Source organism: Lithobates pipiens, unplaced genomic scaffold (genome assembly GCF_037356315.1).
Source record: "Lithobates pipiens isolate NorthernLeopardFrog02 unplaced genomic scaffold, aLitPip1_a1.2 Scaffold_23, whole genome shotgun sequence".
Taxonomy (NCBI): Eukaryota; Metazoa; Chordata; class Amphibia; order Anura; family Ranidae; genus Lithobates; species Lithobates pipiens.
The window spans coordinates 308,567,834-308,590,357 of record NW_027507785.1 but is presented as its reverse complement, the minus strand read 5'-3'; the positions used below and the strand labels follow the sequence as shown (position 1 = coordinate 308,590,357).

Genomic DNA, 22,524 nt, shown 5'->3' with positions numbered 1-22,524 from the left:
TTTACTGTGGATATATTTGTGGACCCACCAAGTGCAATCTTCTTATTCCCTGAAGAGTTGGTGAATATATCATTATACTGGCACCTTCCATCTCCTTACCCATTGGTACTCTTTTCAGGTTTAAAGAAGAATCCAAGGTATAGATATTTTTTTACATAGGTACATTGTTCCAGCTTGGCTATACCATACATGACTGATCACCATGATCACTGCATTGTTGTCTCCATTATTGTCTTAATTTAAATTATTTGTTTTCTGTGATCTACGATGACCATTGTACCTTTATATTTATGAGTAATTGATGTATCTTTAGATGTAGGTAATTCCTGAAGAAGCTGAGAAGCGAAACTAGTCGAAATACCTTACCTTCCCCCATGAAATTTTGATATAACTCTATATTGTAATGTTTTTATCCTAATAAATTGTATTTTTATGTAACTTTTGTTTTTTGCTCACTTTGATGTAATTAAATTACGGGCACCGTAATAGTCCCCTTGCTCACATCTCCCCGATATCTCTGATTGGAGACCAGAGATCTCGAAACACCTAGTTTATATACAACTGGGATGAGGGTGCACATTGTAACTTTACCATTTCTAATCACCCCGTGAGGCCACCCATTTTTCCTGATCACCATGAAAGTTGGAAATCACTGAAATAGACACCACTACTCCAATGATCTCCACTTGCTTCTGGGACCCATGCCGAGCTGCTGACTTTGCTGAATGCTGAACATAGAAGGGTGACTGGCCAATACGCTGGTCATAAGTTGGTCACACACCAGTAGAATTTTGTTCAAAAATATTTGTTTGATTTTCTAATGAGTAATGGGGACAAATCGACATTCATTTTTGACTGTATGAACAAGAAAATTTGAAGGCTCAAGGTGAACATTTTTTGGGGTTTCTAATGGAAACACAATAACATTCAAACAGTGAATGTGATCCTCAGTAAGGAAAAATAGCTTGTATTGTAGTTGTACACTATTGAAGATGATTGAAAATAAAACATTATACTTCTATTGATTGGTATAGCCATGTTTACTTCTTAGCACTTTTATTTGGCTCTCCTGCACATGTCTCCACTGCTAGATGCCTGTCTACCTTGGTTGCCAATAAGGTGGCCAACCATAGTATGTTGTCACTGCCTGACAACTGTTGTGATCCAACCTAGCTGGTTGATTTTACACAGAGCCTGGGGTTGTTATTAAAAGTAGACCTTCTCCTTTGCCAAATATCACAGAAACAGTAGCAGTTTGGTCAACATATAACTAAGAAAAATGGAAGGACACCTGAGTAGTGCAATACAAAAATGCTCTAGCTAGTCCAGCTAATAAATTGTTTTAGCAACAAAAAAAAAAAAGAAAAATGTTTGACGCCCCAGCACCCCACCACCAACATTCTTGAATGTCCTATTCTTGTAGTCTATGTACATCACATATTCCAGGGAGCTACAGGAGTATGACAAACAGCTGCTGGTGTGCACATATTTTCAGGCATTTTTGTATTTCTATTGTCTAGTTTTGAGCCCTGATTGAGTGCTGAGCCCCCAAAACACATTGGCTGTTACAAAATAAAAAATGTAAAATGTCTATACAAGTTGGTGTTGCGCTCCAATCCTTTAAAAACTTCAATAAACAGTGGCTGGTGGGAAGAGCTGGAGTCTTGCATCATGGCTATGTGGGCAGGCTGGCAGAACCCTTGATAGGTGAGAGAGGGGTAAAAAAAAGGGGGGGGGGGGTGGTGAATGAACAATAAATCCACTGCGCAGAAGTTCAAATGCTAACATGTGAAAGAACCCTCAAGTGGACAGCATTTACATGAACATTGCATGAAGGACTTTAAAGGGAACCTTTATTCTTTTCAAAGTATAACAAAAAAAAACAAAAAACATTTTATTGTAGTTTTGGATAGAGTGGAGAGGGGTTATAACCTGACAGATTTCAATTGCTGTCTGTGCCCCCGTTAGGGACATTCATCCTCTCTATTTGGCATTTTTACTGTTCTCATTGAGAGTGAAAGTGAAAGAAAATCACAAATTGTGGTATGTCCCCAGAACAGGAGCAGAGGGGGAATCTTCCAATGGGGACACTAGTACTCTCGACTACCAGTAACTTCCTAATTATGGGACACGGATGGCAAAGAAAAACACCTGACAGAAGCTATAACCCTCCTTTACTTTACCCAAAATTTAAAAAAAAGGTCTGCCTCTAGTTATACTATACCAGCTTTTGGCTCCTGTAGCCTATGTAAAATTCTTTGGCAAATGTAAATCTGTCATTGTTACAAGCTGCCAATACATTATCTGGACCTTTAGCTGAGAAGGAACAACTAAATGTCAGGTAAAACAGAAATATATGTGAAATAAATACAAAATCTGCAAAACGCCAAGTTGTGAAATTTCTCAGGACTATTATATAGTGTTTGGTGTATTTCTTGTCAGAACCTATACACTGCAAAAAGTAATTGTCCCGCTAGAATTTCTAGATTTGGTTTAAAGTCAGACCTGTTTAATAAGGGCAAATTATTACAGAAACAGAAAACAAATGCAGAAATAAAAAACGTAATATGAATAAACATTGAAAATGGGTTTTGTAATCCGTTGCTATCTGAAACAGGCCAAGCTGTCCAGCAAAATCTGTAGTTACAGGGTTAAGGCAAAGCATAATACACTGGAAAGGGGCTTTCAGTGATTAGCTTTTATTTATACAGCTTTCCTAAAGAAAAGAAGAGAAAATGTGGCTGGTGGGAAGAGCTCAGGGGTCAAGTCCTGGGGAAAAAAGTGTGGGAACTCCCACCCAAGATCCACTCCCCCACCAAAAAAGAAAAAAAAATGATACGCTCATATGCACGAACGTTTCAAAAGTGGTATTTTTCATCCAGTTTTCATATTGTGTGTATGAAGCTTAACTGTTTGTACATAAAAAAAAAAAAACAATCCTCAATAAACACAAATACGGTAATTTTCTGAATAATCAGCATTCATTCAATTGTGCTTCCATGCAAATGTGAACATCATGTTCTGATCTTTAATGTGGTGAGTTTACACTTTTCATTGAACAGAGTTTGGATAACACAGGGTTAAACGGAAAGGTCATAAATGAACTGCACATTATCTGGACAGAATGCTTGGGGAGATAGTGATGTGTTCCTGCTTAGGAGATGTATGTTAGCTTGGGGGGCTGCAAACTCTGCAGGGCTCCAACACACACTCGCTGCCATTCCAACCCTTCACATAGTTCCACATAAACTTCCCTCCTGGCATTAAACTTTGCCAGGTAGTGTGCTCAGCTTACCACCCCAAACTGATGTTCCTCCCTCAGCTCACCTCTCTCCCTGCAAGTCCTGTGAGCAGAATAGCTGTGCTCCTCCTCTGGGTTCTCTCATCATATGGCACTGAAGATAGAAGAGGGGGGGATTCAGCGGGACACACAGAGCAAGAGTATGCAGGAGACTGAGGGGGGGGGGGGGGGAGATGAGGAGACAGAAAATCAGGAGGGGCTGGCGGGGAGGAGCACATCATGAGAGGTTTGACTAAATACAATCTCTTAGCAGCGGGTTCCTGATCTACCCGTCAACTAGCTGTGATTGGCAGGTAGATCGAAGCGGAAGCTGTCATGGGGCCCCCTACTGGAAATGCCTGAATGGTCAGGTTTGCGGCACTTACTATTACGAGCTGTGTTGGCAGCTGCTGGTGTAGCACCTGTCACACGGCTCGCATACTTCAAAGTCTTGCAGGACACGGCTGCTAACGGGAACTGAGTTCCCGTTGTGGAAAAAGTACAGAAACTCCGTTCCCATGCGTTCCCGCAGGACTTGAGCCCTGGAAGAGCTGGAGTGTTGCGTCATGGCTATGTGGGCTGGCTGCCAGAACACTTTGGATAGGTGAGAGGGGGGTAAAAAAAAAGGGGGGGTGGTGAATGAACAATAAATGCACTGCGCAGAAGTTCAAATGCTAACGTGAAAGAATCCTCAAGTAGACAACATTTACATGAACATTGCATGAAGGACATAATTCAAGGTCATAAATTAACTGCACATTATCTGGACAGAATGCTTGGGGAGATAGTGATGTGTTCCTGCTTATTAACTATTTAAAAGCTACCTAGAATTGGACTTGCACCCTATAATGAGTGGATAACGGGTGCAATGTTGAGCTCCTACAGACATATCTCCCATCTATCTCTTGTGCATACTTTTGTACAGACTTTCTGTTAGAAAGCTGAAAGATATTTCCTTTTGGTCCAGGGTCTTCACCTCCATACACTGTTTCATTTGTATATTCCCAAAGAAGCTAGATATGTTCTGCTTCACTGTCCTATTCCAGGCCTTCACACCCACCAGCAACGGTTGGCCATATTGCTCTTCCTTGTTGCCAAGTAAACTATAGTCAAGTCCTCCTCCCTATCCCCCACCTTTCCCGCAATCCACTCCCCTTTCGTCCCTTTTGACCACTGTTAGGGTTAATTCTGTGTCTAGGGGGGTCCCTTCAACCTCTCAGACCTTAGATCCAATGTATTGTATAAATTCAGAGTACTCTGGAATCAATTCTCAAAGGACAAATAAATTCACACACACACCATGGCGTCCTTCGAGAACTAATTGTATTGAGATTTTACAAAGCAAATGATATAGGGTATTTTACGTCATACAGAATAAGACATGCGCAGTAGACATCAAGACGATTACAGCTGGTCAAGACAAATCGCTATTGTTCTTTGTTCTAAGCTAGCTGAATTAATATAAGAAAAAGATACATAATTCCTTCTGTAGCTAAAGCAATGCTGAGAAACAGTGTGAAGGTTATAGATAAGTGTGTGAGAACACACGGGTTAGAAGAATCTCATGTTGAGACAGTTATCTGAGAAGTTAAAGGGGTGTTCAAACTGTACATATTGTGAAATGGAAGTTTGTGAATATTAAGATGGCTGACAGAAACAAGATGGATGCTTAGCATAACCTTTCAACCCCCTCTTTAAGTCATGAAATGACTTCTACAGATCCGCAGCCTCCTGAAATCTACGGTTCTTGCTACGTTTGTTATATTCTTTTACATAAAGCTGCAGATATTGTGTATATGCGTGAGAAGGTTGGTCTGGTGTAGTACACTTGCTAATACAAAGTAGAATAAGCTTGAAAATCAAGTAGCCTATCAATCCTAACAATAGTACTATGATAATCATAATCACTATGTCCTTTAACCATGAAAACATTCCACCTAAACCCAAACTAGAAAAGGGGTTCCATCCATAATTACCTATGTCCCTTGCTTGTTTCATTAATTCATTTACCTGTGTTCGGTGTTGATTAATAACATCATAGTAGTCTGGGATTTCCAGGCTGGTATTGTGAAACCATGTACAACATTCATAATCTTGGGTCATTTCGCATAAACCTGTCAGAGCTGCACTCATGCTTTCAATAGCTAATTCGTGTAACTCTAGTTGTCTTCTAATTGCTTTGAGCTCGACATTGAGTAGTCCTATATCTTGGGAGTTTTTTTCCATAACATCATTTATTAAACTAGTGTAGTTATTTAATTTGTCCATCATGGTTATGCCCCATCCTGTCCAGGATGGAAACCATGTCCATGACTTATCTGAAGTAGAAAACATAGGTGGGGCTTCTCGTATTTATAAGTTAACCTATGTACTGGACTTGAAGTAACTTGTATGTGATGTTCCTGATTCTGGCCTAGGGCTGACATGACTGGTACCAACTGTGCTAAATAACACCATCCTTTCACTCCTGCGGGGATCCATGGGTAACAAATTTTAGCACAGCATACGTATGTATTGTTTCCCAATGAAAAACTTCTTAGAGAACTACGTTGGGGCTCAGTTCCAGCCTCAAATGCAGCACTAACAAGTTTACTCACAAGTATCCCAGAGGTTGTGTTCCTGTATGTAGTAAGTTCACTAATGGTGTTGTTAAGGGATTGATTTTTGTAACTACACATATGACCTATGATAATGTTACTGGTGTGGAAGGGAATACCCTTTGAAATGTTAAATACAGACTTGGAACACATACCTATTCCGTTGGATGTATTGCCTAACTGAACACACCACTCAGGTTCATGTGTCTTTCCTAAAGTGTAAAATATAATACTCTGCTTGCGGTACCCTTCCGAGACATTCTTAATACTTAAGACTAGAGTATTTTCCAATAATGACTTGAGGTTCAGAGGGACAGCTAAGAGTGGGATTTTAGCAGTTTCTGGGTGCAACTTACTACAAATCCAGCATTTTTCATATCCTGACTTTCTAGCGTAAGCATATTTAAATTTTAACAGTAACATTTTTCCAGAAAAACTTGTTTCTTTGATCAATTCATTAGAGACATCTCTTTTACTGCGATTTCTGAGGTGAAAGTCAGTATGGTTGGTGTGTATTTCGCTTTTACCACATATGAGTTTCAAGGCACCTAAGTCTTCAGGATGAAAAATACAGTTAGTTATTATCCACACTGGGACAAAGATCAGAAGTAGAAACATCACCAGAAGGCAAAAGGCCTTCCCAGAAGTCTGTGGTGAAATGAGTGACATCACTGTCCTTTATGTCTGTGCTTGTCTTTTGAGGACTTAAAACACCTGCTTCACCTCTTTTCAGCCTTTCTTGAATTCCTGGGCTTAGATCAACCTTCTTTACTCTGCTGGCATGGATCCAAGTAGGACTTTCCTCTGTAAGGATGGCGGTCCTGGTGACGGCTACCACTTTGGTCACTGGTCCGAATGGAACCTCTTGCGGCTTTCGACCTTTCTGAAGCCTCTGGACCACAACTTGATCACCGACCTGGAACGGGTGGGTTGGTATCTGTGAAGAAGAAGGAGAGGTGCGAGCAACTCTTCTTTCGACAATATCAAGAGTTTCAATCAGTTTTTTTACATATTCCTCCTGTATTTGTTCCAAATCACCTTTCTCTACCATCAAGGGATGATTAGCCCACGGTGTGGGGAATGGCCTACCCATGAGTACCTCAAAGGGGGAATAACCCGTCACACTGTGAGGGGTCATTCTGATTTCAGCTAATACAGCTGGGAGAACTTTTTTCCACTTGCCAAAATTCCCACCCGTAGCTTTCCTTATCCTGTCTTTAATTGTTCTATTCATTCTTTCTACAATTCCTGAACTCTGTGGATGGTAGGGGAGGTGAAATTTCCAGTCTATTTTTAGTACTTTTACAAGATCTTGGCATATTTTAGCTGTGAAAGCTGGGCCATTGTCTGAATTTATTTGCAATGGACACCCCCATCTAGGAATAATTTCCTGTGTGAGGATCTTCACTACAGTTTGTGCGTTTTCATTGTTGGTGACAAAAATTTCGGGCCAGCGTGACATTATGTCCACGATAACCAAAAGATATTGTTGTTTCTTTCCTTCTTTGGGCATATGTGTAAAGTCTATCTGTAAATGGGTAAACGGTGTTGTTGGGTACTCAAGATGTTCATGCTTTGATTTCTTTGGGTTTGTTGGATTGTTCCTAATGCAAGTGACACATCTCCTTACAAAAGCTTTGACTAGATTAGGTAATCCTGCAATGAAAAAATCTGCATCTAGAAGTTCACATGTGGCATGCCATCCCTTGTGACCCAGTCCATGGTATTGTGCAATGAACAGGGGGGCGCTAGCAACAGGAATACACGGCTTCCCCTCTTTGAAGATTAATCCTGTTTTAGGATCCTTTTGTATCATCCCATCACAGTTCCATTGCGCAATATCATCAGGGGTGGCAAAAGCCTGTAGTTCCGTGAGCCAATGTGTCTCTTTCAGGGAACATGGCTGAGGTGTCAGCATGGGCATTTGAATGTTTGCCTTTTGTGTAGATGCAGCTTCTTTAGCTATTCTGTCAGCTAGTGCATTACCTTTGGCTATATCAGTCATTTGGCCTGTATGTGCCTTACAGTGCATGATAGCTAGTTTTGAAGGCAACTGAATTGCATCTAGTAATGCTGTGACTAGGTCAGAGTGTGAGATGCTCTTTCCATCTGCTGCCACATATCCTCTGCGAAGCCATATCACACCATGGTCCCAAACCACACCATGAGCATACCTGGAATCAGTGTAAATGTTTACCTCTTTTCCTGCAAACAGCTGGCATGCACGGGTTAATGCTATCAATTCAGCAGCTTGTGCAGACTGATAGGGTATTGGATTGGCCTCGAGGACAGTATCCGGCAGTTGGACAACAGCATATCCTGCATGATAGACATTATCACTCGGTCTGCTGCAAGAGCCATCAACAAAAACTGTTTGTGCAGTAGGAATTGGTACTGAAAGCATATCTGCTCTAGGTGAAGTGTCCTGATGTATTGATTGTGTACAGTCATGAGGTGGTGGTAAGTCATCCTGTTCTCCTTTAAGACCTAATAAGGCATTCAAAATTGGAGCTGGACCAGAGTTTATATTTGAACTTTTTATTTTCAGGTTTGGATTGGACAGGAGGATGACTTCATACCCACTCAATCTTTGTGCTGACATATGCTGAGTATGTAAAGTTTTGAGGAGTGTGGTAACGCTGTGTGAGGTGTATAAAGTAGTGTTATGGCCCAAAGTAAATGGTGCTGCCAACTCTGCGACCATAGAACAAGAAGCCAACGCTCTGAGGCAAGCAGGCATGCCTTGCACCTGTACTGGAACCACCTTTGAAAAAAAAGCTACAGGGCGCAGTCTCCCACCATGTTCCTGGGCCAGTACTCCTGCCATGGTTCTGCAATTTTCCCTAGCAAACAAGTGAAACATTTTGCTAAAATCAGGGAGGCCGAGGCTCGGGCTGGTAACCATTGCACTTTTCAACATGGTAAAAGCATTTAACATTTCATCAGACCATTTTACAATATCAGACATTTCAGAGAGGGTTGCTTGTCTCAATATATTGTCATAGAAAGAGCAGTCAGGTATCCATTGGCGGCAGTAACCAATCATTCCAAGAAAGGTTAGCAGGTCTTTCTTGGTAAGTGGGCGGGGCAGACCCACTATAGCAACAATTCTTTTGTGACTGACTTTCCTAACTCCCGGAGACAGCACAAACCCTAGGTACTCAACCTCCTGTTTACACCATTGTAATTTTTTCTTAGACACTTTGTGACCACACGTATGTAACCATTTCAATAAGGATAGGCTATCAGCTCGGCAGTCCTCCTCTGAAGAACTACAAATCAAAAGATCATCAACATATTGCAACAGTACAGAACCATGAGGGGCAGTCCAAGGCCTGAGGGTGGCTTGGAGTACTATAGAATAGACCACAGGTGAGTCTATATATCCCTGGGGCATTCTACACCAGGTAAACTGGCGATTGTGTTGGTCAATCGACACAGTAAAAGCAAAGAGTGGCCTTGTCTCCTTGTCTACAAGGACAGAGAAAAAAGCATTCTTTAAATCAATCACAGTAAAACATTTGGCTGTTGCTGGAATGGAGGACAGCAGAGATGGAACATCAGGTACAATGGGTGCTATTGGGACTATGAGGTCATTTATGGCCCTCAAGTCCTGTACAAATCTGAAGGAGCCATCCGGCTTCTTTACAGGGTTAACAGGTGTGTTGTATGGAGAAATAATTTCCTCCAGGATTCCATCCTGCAGAAACTTTTTCACCATTGGCACTATGCCATCCATCTTTTCTTTAGAGAGTGGATACTGTTTGTGATAGATAGGAAATGCACCTTCTTTGAGAGTGGCCTTGTATGGTGTGCATGAAATAAGTCCTACATCCAGATCTGATGTAGACCAGACCTGGGGGTCTATATCCTCAAAATCTTCTTCACTATTTTGTTGTGACAGCATCAATGAACCTGGTTTGCATGCTACTATAGTGATTTTATCTGAGGAAATGTCTAGACCTCCTTCTGAGTTGGTTCTAATTGTGATTCCTAGTGGCCCAAACAAGTCTCTTCCCAACAAATTTACAGGACACCTTGGTATTATCCTGAAAGAATGTGTGCATATGGTGTACCCTTCATCATCTTCTATTGGTAGGGGTGGAGTCCTATATGTTTTTGTCAGTATCCCATTAATTCCCAAAGAGGGTTCCGCTGGTTCCCATTTGCCTCTGAAATGATCTTCACAAATAGTACTCCTAGTGGCCCCGCTATCAACAAGATAGGGGAGGAGTCTCCCATTTATTGAAATAGCAACCATTGGACTGTCAGTGAAATCATCTGAGACAAAAGGAAAAGCTGGGACACTACCCTCCGGGCCCCATCATTGTTGTTGATTTCCCCATTTGATTGGAAATGTTGGACCTTGTTGGATGGATGCCTGTGGTTGTTGTGTCTGGTTAGGGACAGAGCTGGAATCGGGAGTCTGAGAAGGGGTGGGGTGAGGACACTGACTCACCCAGTGGTCTTCAGCACCGCAATTGAAACATCCATTGTTTCTAGAGCGACTCATCCCTCTTCCATTTCTGCCTCTAAATCTGCCTCTAAAATTTCCTCTGCCTCTAAAGTTCCCCTTCGTATTCCCTTGGAAATGTTGTGTGGAGACATCTTTCTGTGAAAGAGCTTTGCCAAAGTCAGTTCTAGAAAGTGTTGACCATTCAGTAATCATTTGTTTGACTGGGACCACTAAATGGGGTTTGAGATTACCCAGGAAAGTCTGGATCAATAATGGATCCAAAGTTGTCAGAATGCCCAAACCGGCTTTCTGTCCATCCTGCCATATGGTCCACCTAAGGGTTAACTAGGCATTGCTCCGTTTCATTTTCCTATGAAAGCAAAACAATTTATTTGCTTGACTGCCACCTAGCGGTGCAGACAATCAGACAATTAGGCAATACCTCAACCTAGATTCCTTTAACAAAAACTATCAGTACTGTCCGTGATACTTTTTTTTTATACTAATACAGCTACAATCACTTCAAGACTGTAACAGAATACATTTGGAACAAGTTCAAGAGTATTTCAGATACAATAAACACACAATCTTGCTCATGGACCTGCTGTTTTGCTTCAGACAAATTTAAACCACAGATGAATTTCACTTTGCAATGTACATGGATCTGTTTACCTTTCACAAAATAGCTTTACCCAAATTGTAACTTTTTAACCTCCAGGAATACTACTCACCAAGTATGCCTTTTGGTTCTGGAAACAAAATAGCAGTCCACATATACACACTCAGCGCAATTCATTCAGCGTGATACTTTTAAAGCAAAGCAGTTATACAATCATACACAAAGTTTACACAATACATTGATCGTCAGTCACCAGTTCTGTGCCGAACAGAACGAAAACTCTAGAGTACTCTGTAAATTTTTCTAGGTCCCCAAAACCTATTCTTCTAAGATTACCAAAACCTTTTCTTTTAAGGTCACCAAAACCTTTACAAGTGTCCCCAAAACACTATATGACCTCCAAGGTCATGACCGGTCAACTTATGTATACTTATGAGAGGTTCTATAACCCAACAGCAATCTCTGTGGGATGGAAGCCAAGTCACACACCTGACACCTGGACTGCGGCAAGTCAATTTCACTCAATAAGAATAGAATTCACTTACCGAGCCGTTAGTAGCTTTCCAAGTCTATTAAGGGTTAATAAACATCCATCCCGAGACGAGCCCCCAGTTCTGTTAGGGTTAATTCTGTGTCTAGGGGGGTCCCTTCAACCTCTCAGACCTTAGATCCAATGTATTGTATAAATTCAGAGTACTCTGGAATCAATTCTCAAAGGACAAATAAATTCACACACACACCATGGCGTCCTTCGAGAACTAATTGTATTGAGATTTTACAAAGCAAATGATATAGGGTATTTTACGTCATACAGAATAAGACATGCGCAGTAGACATCAAGACGATTACAGCTGGTCAAGACAAATCGCTATTGTTCTTTGTTCTAAGCTAGCTGAATTAATATAAGAAAAAGATACATAATTCCTTCTGTAGCTAAAGCAATGCTGAGAAACAGTGTGAAGGTTATAGATAAGTGTGTGAGAACACACGGGTTAGAAGAATCTCATGTTGAGACAGTTATCTGAGAAGTTAAAGGGGTGTTCAAACTGTACATATTGTGAAATGGAAGTTTGTGAATATTAAGATGGCTGACAGAAACAAGATGGATGCTTAGCATAACCTTTCAACCACTACTTTTTCTCTCCCTCCTGGCTTCCTCCTCTATTCCTCCATATTGAATTGCCTACTCAGTTTTTATTTATTTTAGTAGATGCACTTATTTTCACTAAATGTGTGCAATATTACTCTGTTATATCTGATCCACCTGACCCTATTTAACGCCTTCCAATGCCATAGCCCCTGTGTGGGCGTAACAGTTGTTATTCTTTTTTTTTTTGTCTGAATACTTCAATAAAAGCTTTGAATAAGAAAGCTGACAGACATCACAGTAGACTACAAGGGCACTCATCAGCACCCCTACAGTCCTTTGAGAACTACAAACCATCTGCCAGGGAATCTAAGATTTCTGCAGAGCCCTGTACAGATGCACTGATTTCAAATGTGGCAGTGGATGCATGGAGAGGAACCTCCAACCGCTGTCACAGTGAGGAGGATCAGGAGGGGTGTGGGGACTGGTGCTTTTCAGGCATTGTTGTATTTTTTCTATTGTCTAGTTTTAAACCCTGAGGAAGGGGGAGTGCTGAGCCCCCCAAACACATTGGCTGTTACAAAATAAAAAATGTAAAAGGTCTATACAAGTTGGTGTTTCTCTCCAATCCTTTAAAAACTTAAATAAACAGTGGCTGGTGGGAAGAGCTGGAGTGTTGCATCATGGCTATGTGGTAAACTACCTAAACATCCTAAATATGGGTGTAACTTGAAAAAATTCTCCGAAAGGTGAATTTAGCCTTTAATTTGTTGCTTTCTTGTAGTCCATCTAAAACTACATATCAAACTAATGGTGGCTGTACACTTGTGAAATTTTATAAGAACGTTCAGATGAGAAAGTATAACAAATTGCTTGCCCCAACATTGGATGGGGCTTCAAGAACTCAACTAATTTTGAGTCAGTTTTTTGTTCAAATACCATGTGAATGTTTTGATCTTTATAGAACAACCATTCTACTCTTGGATTACAAAGTATAAAAGAGTATAAAATCCCCTTTGGGAACATGTTAGCCCTTGTACATACGGTCGGAGATTCCGACGGAATGTGTCCTATCGGAACGTTTTGTCGGATATTCCGACTGTGTGTGGTCTCCATCGGACTGTTTCCGTCGGAATATCCGACGGATCAACTTTTCCAACTTGCCGGTAAAATTTTCCGACAAAATGCTCTGATCGGACATACTCCGTTCATGTGTAGCCTACTCCGACGGACAAAGTGCCACGCATGCTCAGATCAAATTCCTAGACCAAAGCTATTGGCTACTAGCCTGAACGTAGTCCCGTCGTAACAAAATAACGTCATCACGTTATGTACAATCGGATTTTCCGACAACTTTGTCCGACCGTGTGTATGCAACATCACTTCCGGACCTCTTCCAGAATTAATCCGTCGGAATTACTCCGATGGATTTGGTTGCCGGAATCCCCGACCGTGTGTACAGGGGCTTACACCTGATTTTAGGGTGGAACATGAAACATGTTCCCAGTGCTGCAGCCGCCGTCCTCTGTCTCTCTGTGGCAGTAATATGGGGAGTTCCCCATACTAGCTGTCACTGTTTGAAAAGAATGAAGCCTTCCAGGGCTCCGCCCACATGGCCGCATCATACATTCACAGGGCTCTGTATCTAAAATGAACTACAAGCCCCGACATCCTTAGTGGCTTCCAGCTTGTAGTTATCAATATACTACCACGGCACTGTGGATATACCGGTATGGTAGTTCATTGAGTCTTCCTGTCAGGGAGTATCGGCTTGCCCGTACAGGATGTTACAATTTTTCGTGTCCAGGGGTTAATTTAGAAATGTGTTTGTTCCAATTGGATTCAGCAAAGTATTTCCATCCCTGTCCTTTGAGTTTTTCTCTGGTTGAAATTGATTGTTTAATTGTCCCCTTCAAAGGATAAGTTAACCTTTAGAACCTGTTACATGTTCAAACATGTTCCAGGAACCCCCCCCCCCATAGGGTTGCCACCTGTCCAGGATTCACCCGGACAGTTCGGGTTTGGAAGCATGCGTCCAGGTTTCAGACTGCCTGAAACCCGGACACATTATTCACACTAGACCATGGCTTCCCAGCAGGGTTACTGGCTGCAGTTATCTAAGCTGAGAGTGTCTGTTACACCCTCTTTCACACTGCCTAAAGCCAGCACTCCCCCCCCCCCACCCCCACCCCCCAAACACACACACACAGGAAAGGAGAGAGGGCTTGATCTGTATCTCTTACTCTCTTAATTAGAAGTCCAGCAGCCTCAGCTACATCTGGATGAGAGGTGCTGACTGCCAAGGGGTGAGTGAGCTCACCATCCATCCCTGTCTGTGACTGAAGTCTCCCCCCTTCTCTCTCCTGCCTCTGAGAGAGTACAATTAGGTAAATCAGGGTTCTCGGAGCACCCTTTACATCAGAGTTCCCCTTTACACCAAAGAGCACAGTGTTCCCTCTTACATCAAAGTCCTCTCCTTACATCAGAGTTCTTAGTCTTCCCCCTTAAATCAGGGTTCCCAGAGCATCCCTTATGTTAGAGTCCCCAGAATTCTCCCATACAGTGAAAGGGAACTCTGCAAGTTCAGATGTAAAAGGGGAACTCTGTGGACTCTGATGTAAAGGGGAACTCTTGTTATTAATGTCATATGATTAGAAATGTTATTTAATAGCAAAATATATGTATAGTTTATAAAAAATAAAAATAATTCCGTGCGCTGATAAAGTGTTCGGGTTTGACTTGAAGAAAAGGTGGCAACCCTACTCCCCCACCACCCCCTGGGGCACCCTTCCTTGTCACAAAAGGCGTGGGTTCCCCTCCTCCACAACCACTGTCACATTTAAAATCAGCAGAGCCCTGCACAGCCACATCATTCATTCACAGAGATCTGTGAATAAATGAGCTGAAAGTCCTGTCTGCCACCAGATTCAGATCCTGGATCCTGACAGCTGGGTGCACCGTGGAGATGCCAAAACCAGTTTAAGGTTGAGTTAGGTCCCAAACCTGGTTAAATGAAGAACACTTGGGTGTAAGCAGAAGCAGAGTCAGGAACAGGCAGAAGTCGGCAACAAGTTGGCAGCAAAGTACAGATTCTCTAGGCAAAAGTGTGGTCCGAAGTCCAGGCCGAGGTCAGTAGTAGAGGCAGACAGAGAACATGAGCAGGCAAGGAGACTCAGAGAGCAAGGTCAGAGAGAAAGCCGGGTTAGTAACGGGATCAGGATGCATATCAGAAGCTGGGTAACAGGAACAAGACTATTCTGCAAAGAGCTTAAGCAGAGTTCAGGTTTAAATAGGCTAGTTGTTGGCTGTGAATTCACACACAGAAATGGTCATGCTTATGCCCATGTGCAATAGCAAAGCAGGATACATGTTTATGTGCTGACACATTAGCCTGACAGGTGGCACCACATTCTCATTGTTTTTATCATGCAGCTGTTTTTTTTTTTCATCTGTGAACTCTAATTGGAGGCAATCAATGTTATTTGCTATGGTTCAGGAGAGGAAGAATGCCAGGGGAGCTAAAGCACTGTGGGTAATGGGGTGACATATGGGCAGGGAAAAAAGCGGAGGAGCAGTGTGGTGCATGAGCGTAGTCACAAAAGGCAAGGAAATATGTTATTTTTAGGATTACCAGGTGGAAATAAAAGGGAGCAATGCCTTGAAAAAAAAATACAGCGACCGCATCTAAGGACTGGTAAGTTGCAATATATTACATGTTTGTTTTAAGGCTTAGATATGCTTTAAGTAGGCTTGTCCCCTGTATGAGTTTCAAGAGCTGAATAATAGTTTTGGAGCGCACACATTTTTATATGTCACGTTTGCCTGCTGGATTTGAAAGAAAACTGCAATTTTGTTCCAAAAAACTGTGACATCTGTACTTTTCCAGTAATAGTTTGGTTTAATGCATAATAATTACAGGCTTCATTTAACTGTTAACGATCTCAAGGTTAAATATCACAGCTATCGCGAAATGTGTCTGGAATCAGAGGAGTGGTTAATAACAGAGGCAAAAAGAAAGGTCATCAGTGATACAAATACAGCTTATAGCAGCTGAGACACAATGGGGCTGTTACAGCACCCATCACCAGGGGCGTAACTATAGGGGGTGCAGCAGTCGCGACCGCAACCGGACACTGTGATGCAGGGGGCCCATGCAGCCCCCTCTACATATGGCCGGCAGCAGCATAGGCAGCTAGGGGTACCAGTGCACCATGCACACGGGTGGCTGGAGGTGGAGGGTGACTAGCAGAGCTCCATGCTTGACTATCGCACTGGCTGCTCTTTAGTTGTGCATTCCCCGCATGACCTGTGTCCTCGGCCGGCTCCCCAGCCATAGTCCCCCCCCCCCCCCCGAGTCCACCCCACTCTGCACTGCATACTTCTCCCGGGTAAACAAACTTTAAGCACACAGATGCAGTGCAGCCCTATGAGAGCTGGCTCGCCGGGGGGAAACTGCAGGCTTGTCTGCCAGCCCTCCTCCTCCCCCGTCATACACAGATTTTGAAAGGTCTTTCTGGGAGATATGCTGATCGCCCGTCCAGCACACTGGATGGAGCCCAGGCCAACAACATGGATGAGTGTGTGGCCTACAGCTTTGTCATGGTGAGTGAGAGGACCCCATCCCCCACACACCATTACATACCCCCTCCATCTCCCCCTGGGGACAGGGACCCCTTCTCACGTGGGGACAGGGACCCCACCTCCCCTGGGGACAGGGACTCCTTCTTACCTGGGGGCAGTAACTTCATCTGCCCTGGAGAAAAGGACCTTACCTCTTCTGGGGACGGGGACCCCATCCTGCTTAGGGACAGTCCCCCAATGGGGCACCTAAAAATAAAAAAATAAAATAATAAAAAAAAACTACTGATACCAGTGGTGGAACTACAGGGCTCACAAAGGTCATACCTGTGACCACACCCTGGAGTTCCACCGCTGGACTCGGAAGGAAGGGCCCTGGCTGGGGTTCAGGGGGGCCCTTCATGGTTTCTTGCATCGGGGCCCTGAAGGTTCTAGTTACGCCACTGCGTGTAACTATGGACAATACTGCACACAAAACTCCTCAAGGAATTATATCTCCTGCTCATGCTCTTCTCTATTCTTCTCAACAGTTTGTTACTACTAAAGTTGGACTAATCACAAGACTTTATCAGGTAGACCTTCCTGTGCAGGTCATTGTGTAAGCAGGGGACGTGATCATGGGACCGTTTCCCTAGGTTTGGGCAAACTGGATTCGGATTGATTTCAGATCTGAACCCAACTCATTCATCCCTAGCCACAAGGAAGCCATATTTAAGTATTTGGACAGTTTAAACCCTTGACCTCTGGAAAATTGACCAGCCCATTTTTTTGCGATACGGCACTGTGTTGCTTTAACTGGCAATTGCGCGGTCATGCAACACTGTGTTGTGCTTCCTTAGATACCAAGAAAGAAATAAAACTCATAAGGTAAATAGAGACTAACAATTCTCCTCAAAGTGTGAATAAGAAATAAGTGCGATAGTGCTTAATACTTAAAACGTATAAAGTTGCATTGAAATAAACATCTGAAATATAATGTGCTTGTGCATCATTCCAGTGTCTAGAAATAAGCGAAGATGTGTCTAAGGCTATAAAGTGCATATAATTGGTTAATATTGCAATGTGTATATAGAAAAAAGGTGAAGCATCTGTGATTAAACTACAAACAAATATGTACCAATAAATCAATGTGATAAAATGATCTAAAAAAGATTCTATGGATACTTTAAAAACGATGATCTAAAACGTGCAAAAAACAGAGAGAAGTAATATTATATTCCTTGATACAAAAGGAAACAGAGTAGCAGCAAAATAGCAGCAAAAATGTGGATCTCGATAAAGTATCCCATACACAGTCCAATCGTGCAACTTTAGAGTGTGATTTCACAACCAAACATAAAGTGCAATGTGCAAAAATAGCTCTCCTCCAAACGGTGTCCCGTGTCAGTGCTGGTATTCCTAAATAATTACCTCACAGCTGCAAGGTATACAGCAAGACAACAAATTTGCAGGGGGAATTCCGGGGGGTCAGATAGGCTGTGGCTGGGACTTCTGACAGTGCCGCTCTTCCTTGCGGTTTTGGCCGACAAACAATGCTCAAAATAACAAGTGAAAGATATCCTCCATGGTGTAATAATTTAAAACAAGCGATTTATTGTAAAGATAAAACTACTCACAAACAGGAGCGAATAGGCAGGCACATACAGCTAAACAGATCGGTGGACGGTACGAACGTCACTTCCGGTTTCCTACGCGTTACATCACGAGTGGACTTCAACTGGGATCAGGTAGGCACTGGTGAGCTGGCGCCAGCTCGCCATGAGAGGGACTAATGTCCCTCTCACGGCCGCCAGTGATCAGCCTTTTTTTTTCAGCATGAGGAGGAAAAATAGCCCATTACCGTCTCTGTTGTCATCACATGATCAGCTGTCATTGGCTGACAGCTGGTCACGTAGTAAGGGGTCAAGATCGACCCCTTACTCCGATCTGTGATCCAGCGAGTCTCATAGACTCGCTGATCACAGAGAGCATCATGTGCGCCCCTCAGGGGAGCGCAGGCCGCTCGTGCACGGGACGACGTCAATAGCAAAGCAGGTCCGCGCTGTAGCTTTCATTCGGCTATAGCGCGGATCTCTAGTGGTTAATTTAATGAAATTATCTGAAATGATCACTAAACTTAAACAGCTATTTCACAAAAACTGTAAAAGATATCAAACTGAAAAGATATAGCAAGATAGCTGAATATTTTGTGAACGTTTTAAAGTTTGTTTGGCGTCTGTAGGTAAAAGTATGAAGGAGCTGAAACTTTTGGCAGCGGAAGAAGATTTTACGTATTTTAAGCATGCTCTCATTGACTTCAATGTTAAAAAAAATGTTACAAAGCTTAATATTTTAAAAAGTATAAATAGTAGAAAAAAAGTTGAAGACATCCCATCATCAACTGAAAGAGCTGAACATTTTAAAAGTTGAATGGCTTTAATAGCTGAAAGTATGCAAAAGTTACGCAGAGCCAAAAAACGTACGGAATAATAATAAAAAGATGACGATTAATAAATAAAAAAATGAATAACAATAGTGGGACTGCTAAAGTATTCCCACTAATAACAGTAAGTGGTCTTGCTATGCAAGAACACTTAATAATAAAAGGCAGAGCCAGGCTGCCGGTGACAAGTACAAGAGGCTTGAAAGAGAGCATTATCATTGCCTACGGCCACACCACCCTGAATGAGCCCGCTCTCGTCTAATCTCGGAAGCTAAGCAGGGTCGGGCCCGGTTAGTACTGGAATGGGAGACCGCCTGGGAAAACCAGGTGCTGTAGGTTTTTGCTTTTGCTTTTCTTCCAGCAAGGGTCACTCTCCTCTATGCCTCTTTTTACATTCATTTTTACGTAAAGCGCTCTGCAAACCCTCCAGCACACCTAGCTCCTCCAAAATCACCCCTGCCCAGCCCCCACTTTTTATAAGCCCACTTCCCTTTTCTCACCCCTTCTTTCAAAAATGCACTTTCTTTCTTCTCTCTCTCTTTCTCTAAATGAAATTATTATTTTTTTGTTTTTCAAAAAAAGATTTTTTTTTTCATGGGGTGGTCATAATATTTTGGCTGATCATGGGGTTGTCAGCTTTTGTCACCTCCCACTGTAGTTAGAAGCTTTGGTAACCATGGAAACAAAACAGATAAGAAAATCCTGGCTGCCTTAACCACTTGCCTACAGGGCACTTTCAGCCCCTTCCTGCCCAAGCTATTTTTCAGCTTTCAGCGCTGCCATACTTTGAATGACAATTGCGCGGTCATGCTACACTGTACCCAAATGAAATGTTTATCATTTTTCCCCAAAAATAGAGCTTTCTTTTGGTGGTATTTAATTACAGCTGGGAGTTTTTTTTGCTAAACAAACAAAAAAAGATGCAAAAAAAATTAAAAATCATGTTTAATAGTTTGTTATAAAATTTAGCAAACAGGTAATTTTTGTCCTTCATTGATATGCACTGATGAGGCGGCACTGGTGGGTACTGATAGGCGGCACTGGTGGCCACTGATAGGCTGCACTGGTGGGCACTGATAGGCACAGTTAAGGCAGCACAGACAAGGTGGCACTGATGGGGACAGATAATCCAGTACTGATGGGCACAGATAAGGCGGCACTGATGGGCACAGATAAGGCGGCACTGATGGGTGGCACTGATGGGTACCACTGATGGGTACCAATGATGGATGGGACTGATGGGTACCGATAGGTGGCACTGATACGTGGCTCTGATAGGTGGCGCTGATGGACACTGATAGGCGGCACTGATGGGCACTAGTAAATGACACTGATGGGCACTGATATGTGGCACTGAGGTGCAGCAGTGTTGTTTAGGCAGATTGTGGGTACTGGTGGGTGGCACTGTGGGCACTGATGGGCGGCACTGGCACGGGGCAGGTGGGCACTGGTGAGCTGGCGCCAGCTCGCCGTGAGAGGGACTAATGTCCCTCTCACGGCCGCCAGTGATCAGCCTTTTTTTTCAGCATGAGGAGGAAAAATAGCCCATTACCGTCTCTGTTGTCATCACATGATCAGCTGTCATTGGCTGACAGCTGGTCACGTAGTAAGGGGTCAAGATCGACCCCTTACTCCGATCTGTGATCCAGCGAGTCTCATAGAATCGCTGATCACAGAGAGCACCATGTGCGCCCCTCAGGGGGAGCGCAGGCCGCTCGTGCACGGGACGATGTCAATAGACGTCGTCCTGGCAAAGCAGGTCCGCGCTGTAGCTTTCATTCGGCTATAGCGCGGATCTCTAGTGGTTAATTTAATGAAATTTTCTGAAATGATCACTAAACTTAAACAGCTTTTTCACAAAAACTGTAAAAGATATCAAACTGAAAAGATATAGCAAGATAGCTGAATATTTTGTGAACGTTTTAAAGTTTGTTTGGCGTCTGTAGGTAAAAGTATGAAGGAGCTGAAACTTTTGGCAGCGGAAGAAGATTTTACGTATTTTAAGCATGCTCTCATTGACTTCAATGTTAAAAAAAATGTTACAAAGCTTAATATTTTAAAAAGTATAAATAGTAGAAAAAAAGTTGAAGACATCCCATCATCAACTGAAAGAGCTGAACATTTTAAAAGTTGAATGGCTTTAATAGCTGAAAGTATGCAAAAGTTACGCAGAGCCAAAAAACGTACGGAATAATAATAAAAAGATGACGATTAATAAATAAAAAAATGAATAACAATAGTGGGACTGCTAAAGCATTCCCACTAATAACAGTAAGTGGTCTTGCTATGCAAGAACACTTAATAATAAAAGGCAGAGCCAGGCTGCCGGTGACAAGTACAAGAGGCTTGAAAGAGAGCATTATCATTGCCTACGGCCACACCACCCTGAATGAGCCCGCTCTCGTCTAATCTCGGAAGCTAAGCAGGGTCGGGCCCGGTTAGTACTGGAATGGGAGACCGCCTGGGAAAACCAGGTGCTGTAGGCTTTTGCTTTTGCTTTTCTTCCAGCAAGGCTCACTCTCCTCTATGCCTCTTTTTACATTCATTTTTACGTAAAGCGCTCTGCAAACCCTCCAGCACACCTAGCTCCTCCAAAATCACCCCTGCCCAGCCCCCACTTTTTATAAGCCCACTTCCCTTTTCTCACCCCTTCTTTCAAAAATGCACTTTCTTTCTTCTCTCTCTCTTTCTCTAAATGAAATGATTATTTTTTTGTTTTTCAAAAAAAGATTTTTTTTTTCATGGGGTGGTCATAATATTTTGGCTGATCATGGGGTTGTCAGCTTTTGTCACCTCCCACTGTAGTTAGAAGCTTTGGTAACCATGGAAACAAAACAGATAAGAAAAGCCTGGCTGCCTTAACCACTTGCCTACAGGGCACTTTCAGCCCCTTCCTGCCCAAGCTATTTTTCAGCTTTCAGCGCTGCCATACTTTGAATGACAATTGCGCGGTCATGCTACACTGTACCCAAATGAAATGTTTATCATTTTTCCCCAAAAATAGAGCTTTCTTTTGGTGGTATTTAATTACAGCTGGGAGTTTTTTTTGCTAAACAAACAAAAAAAGATGCAAAAAAAATTAAAAATCATGTTTAATAGTTTGTTATAAAATTTAGCAAACAGGTAATTTTTGTCCTTCATTGATATGCACTGATGAGGCGGCACTGGTGGGTACTGATAGGCGGCACTGGTGGCCACTGATAGGCTGCACTGGTGGGCACTGATAGGCACAGTTAAGGCAGCACAGACAAGGTGGCACTGATGGGGACAGATAATCCAGTACTGATGGGCACAGATAAGGCGGCACTGATGGGCACAGATAAGGCGGCACTGATGGGTGGCACTGATGGGTACCGCTGATGGGTACCAATGATGGATGGGACTGATGGGTACCGATAGGTGGCACTGATACGTGGCTCTGATAGGTGGCGCTGATGGACACTGATAGGCGGCACTGATGGGCACTAGTAAATGACACTGATGGG

At 42.7% G+C, this 22,524-nt stretch overlaps 1 non-coding gene and 1 pseudogene across 1 annotated transcript; both read left to right on the top strand.

The window, feature by feature from the left end:
- Positions 1-19,259: 19,259 nt before the first annotated feature.
- On the top strand, positions 19,260-19,378 carry LOC143928756 (5S ribosomal RNA; annotated as a pseudogene).
- Positions 19,379-21,406: 2,028 nt separating this feature from the next.
- On the top strand, positions 21,407-21,525 carry LOC143928517 (5S ribosomal RNA). The gene has a single exon (XR_013262414.1). It is a non-coding gene; the product is annotated as a 5S ribosomal RNA (ribosomal RNA).
- Positions 21,526-22,524: the final 999 nt, after the last annotated feature.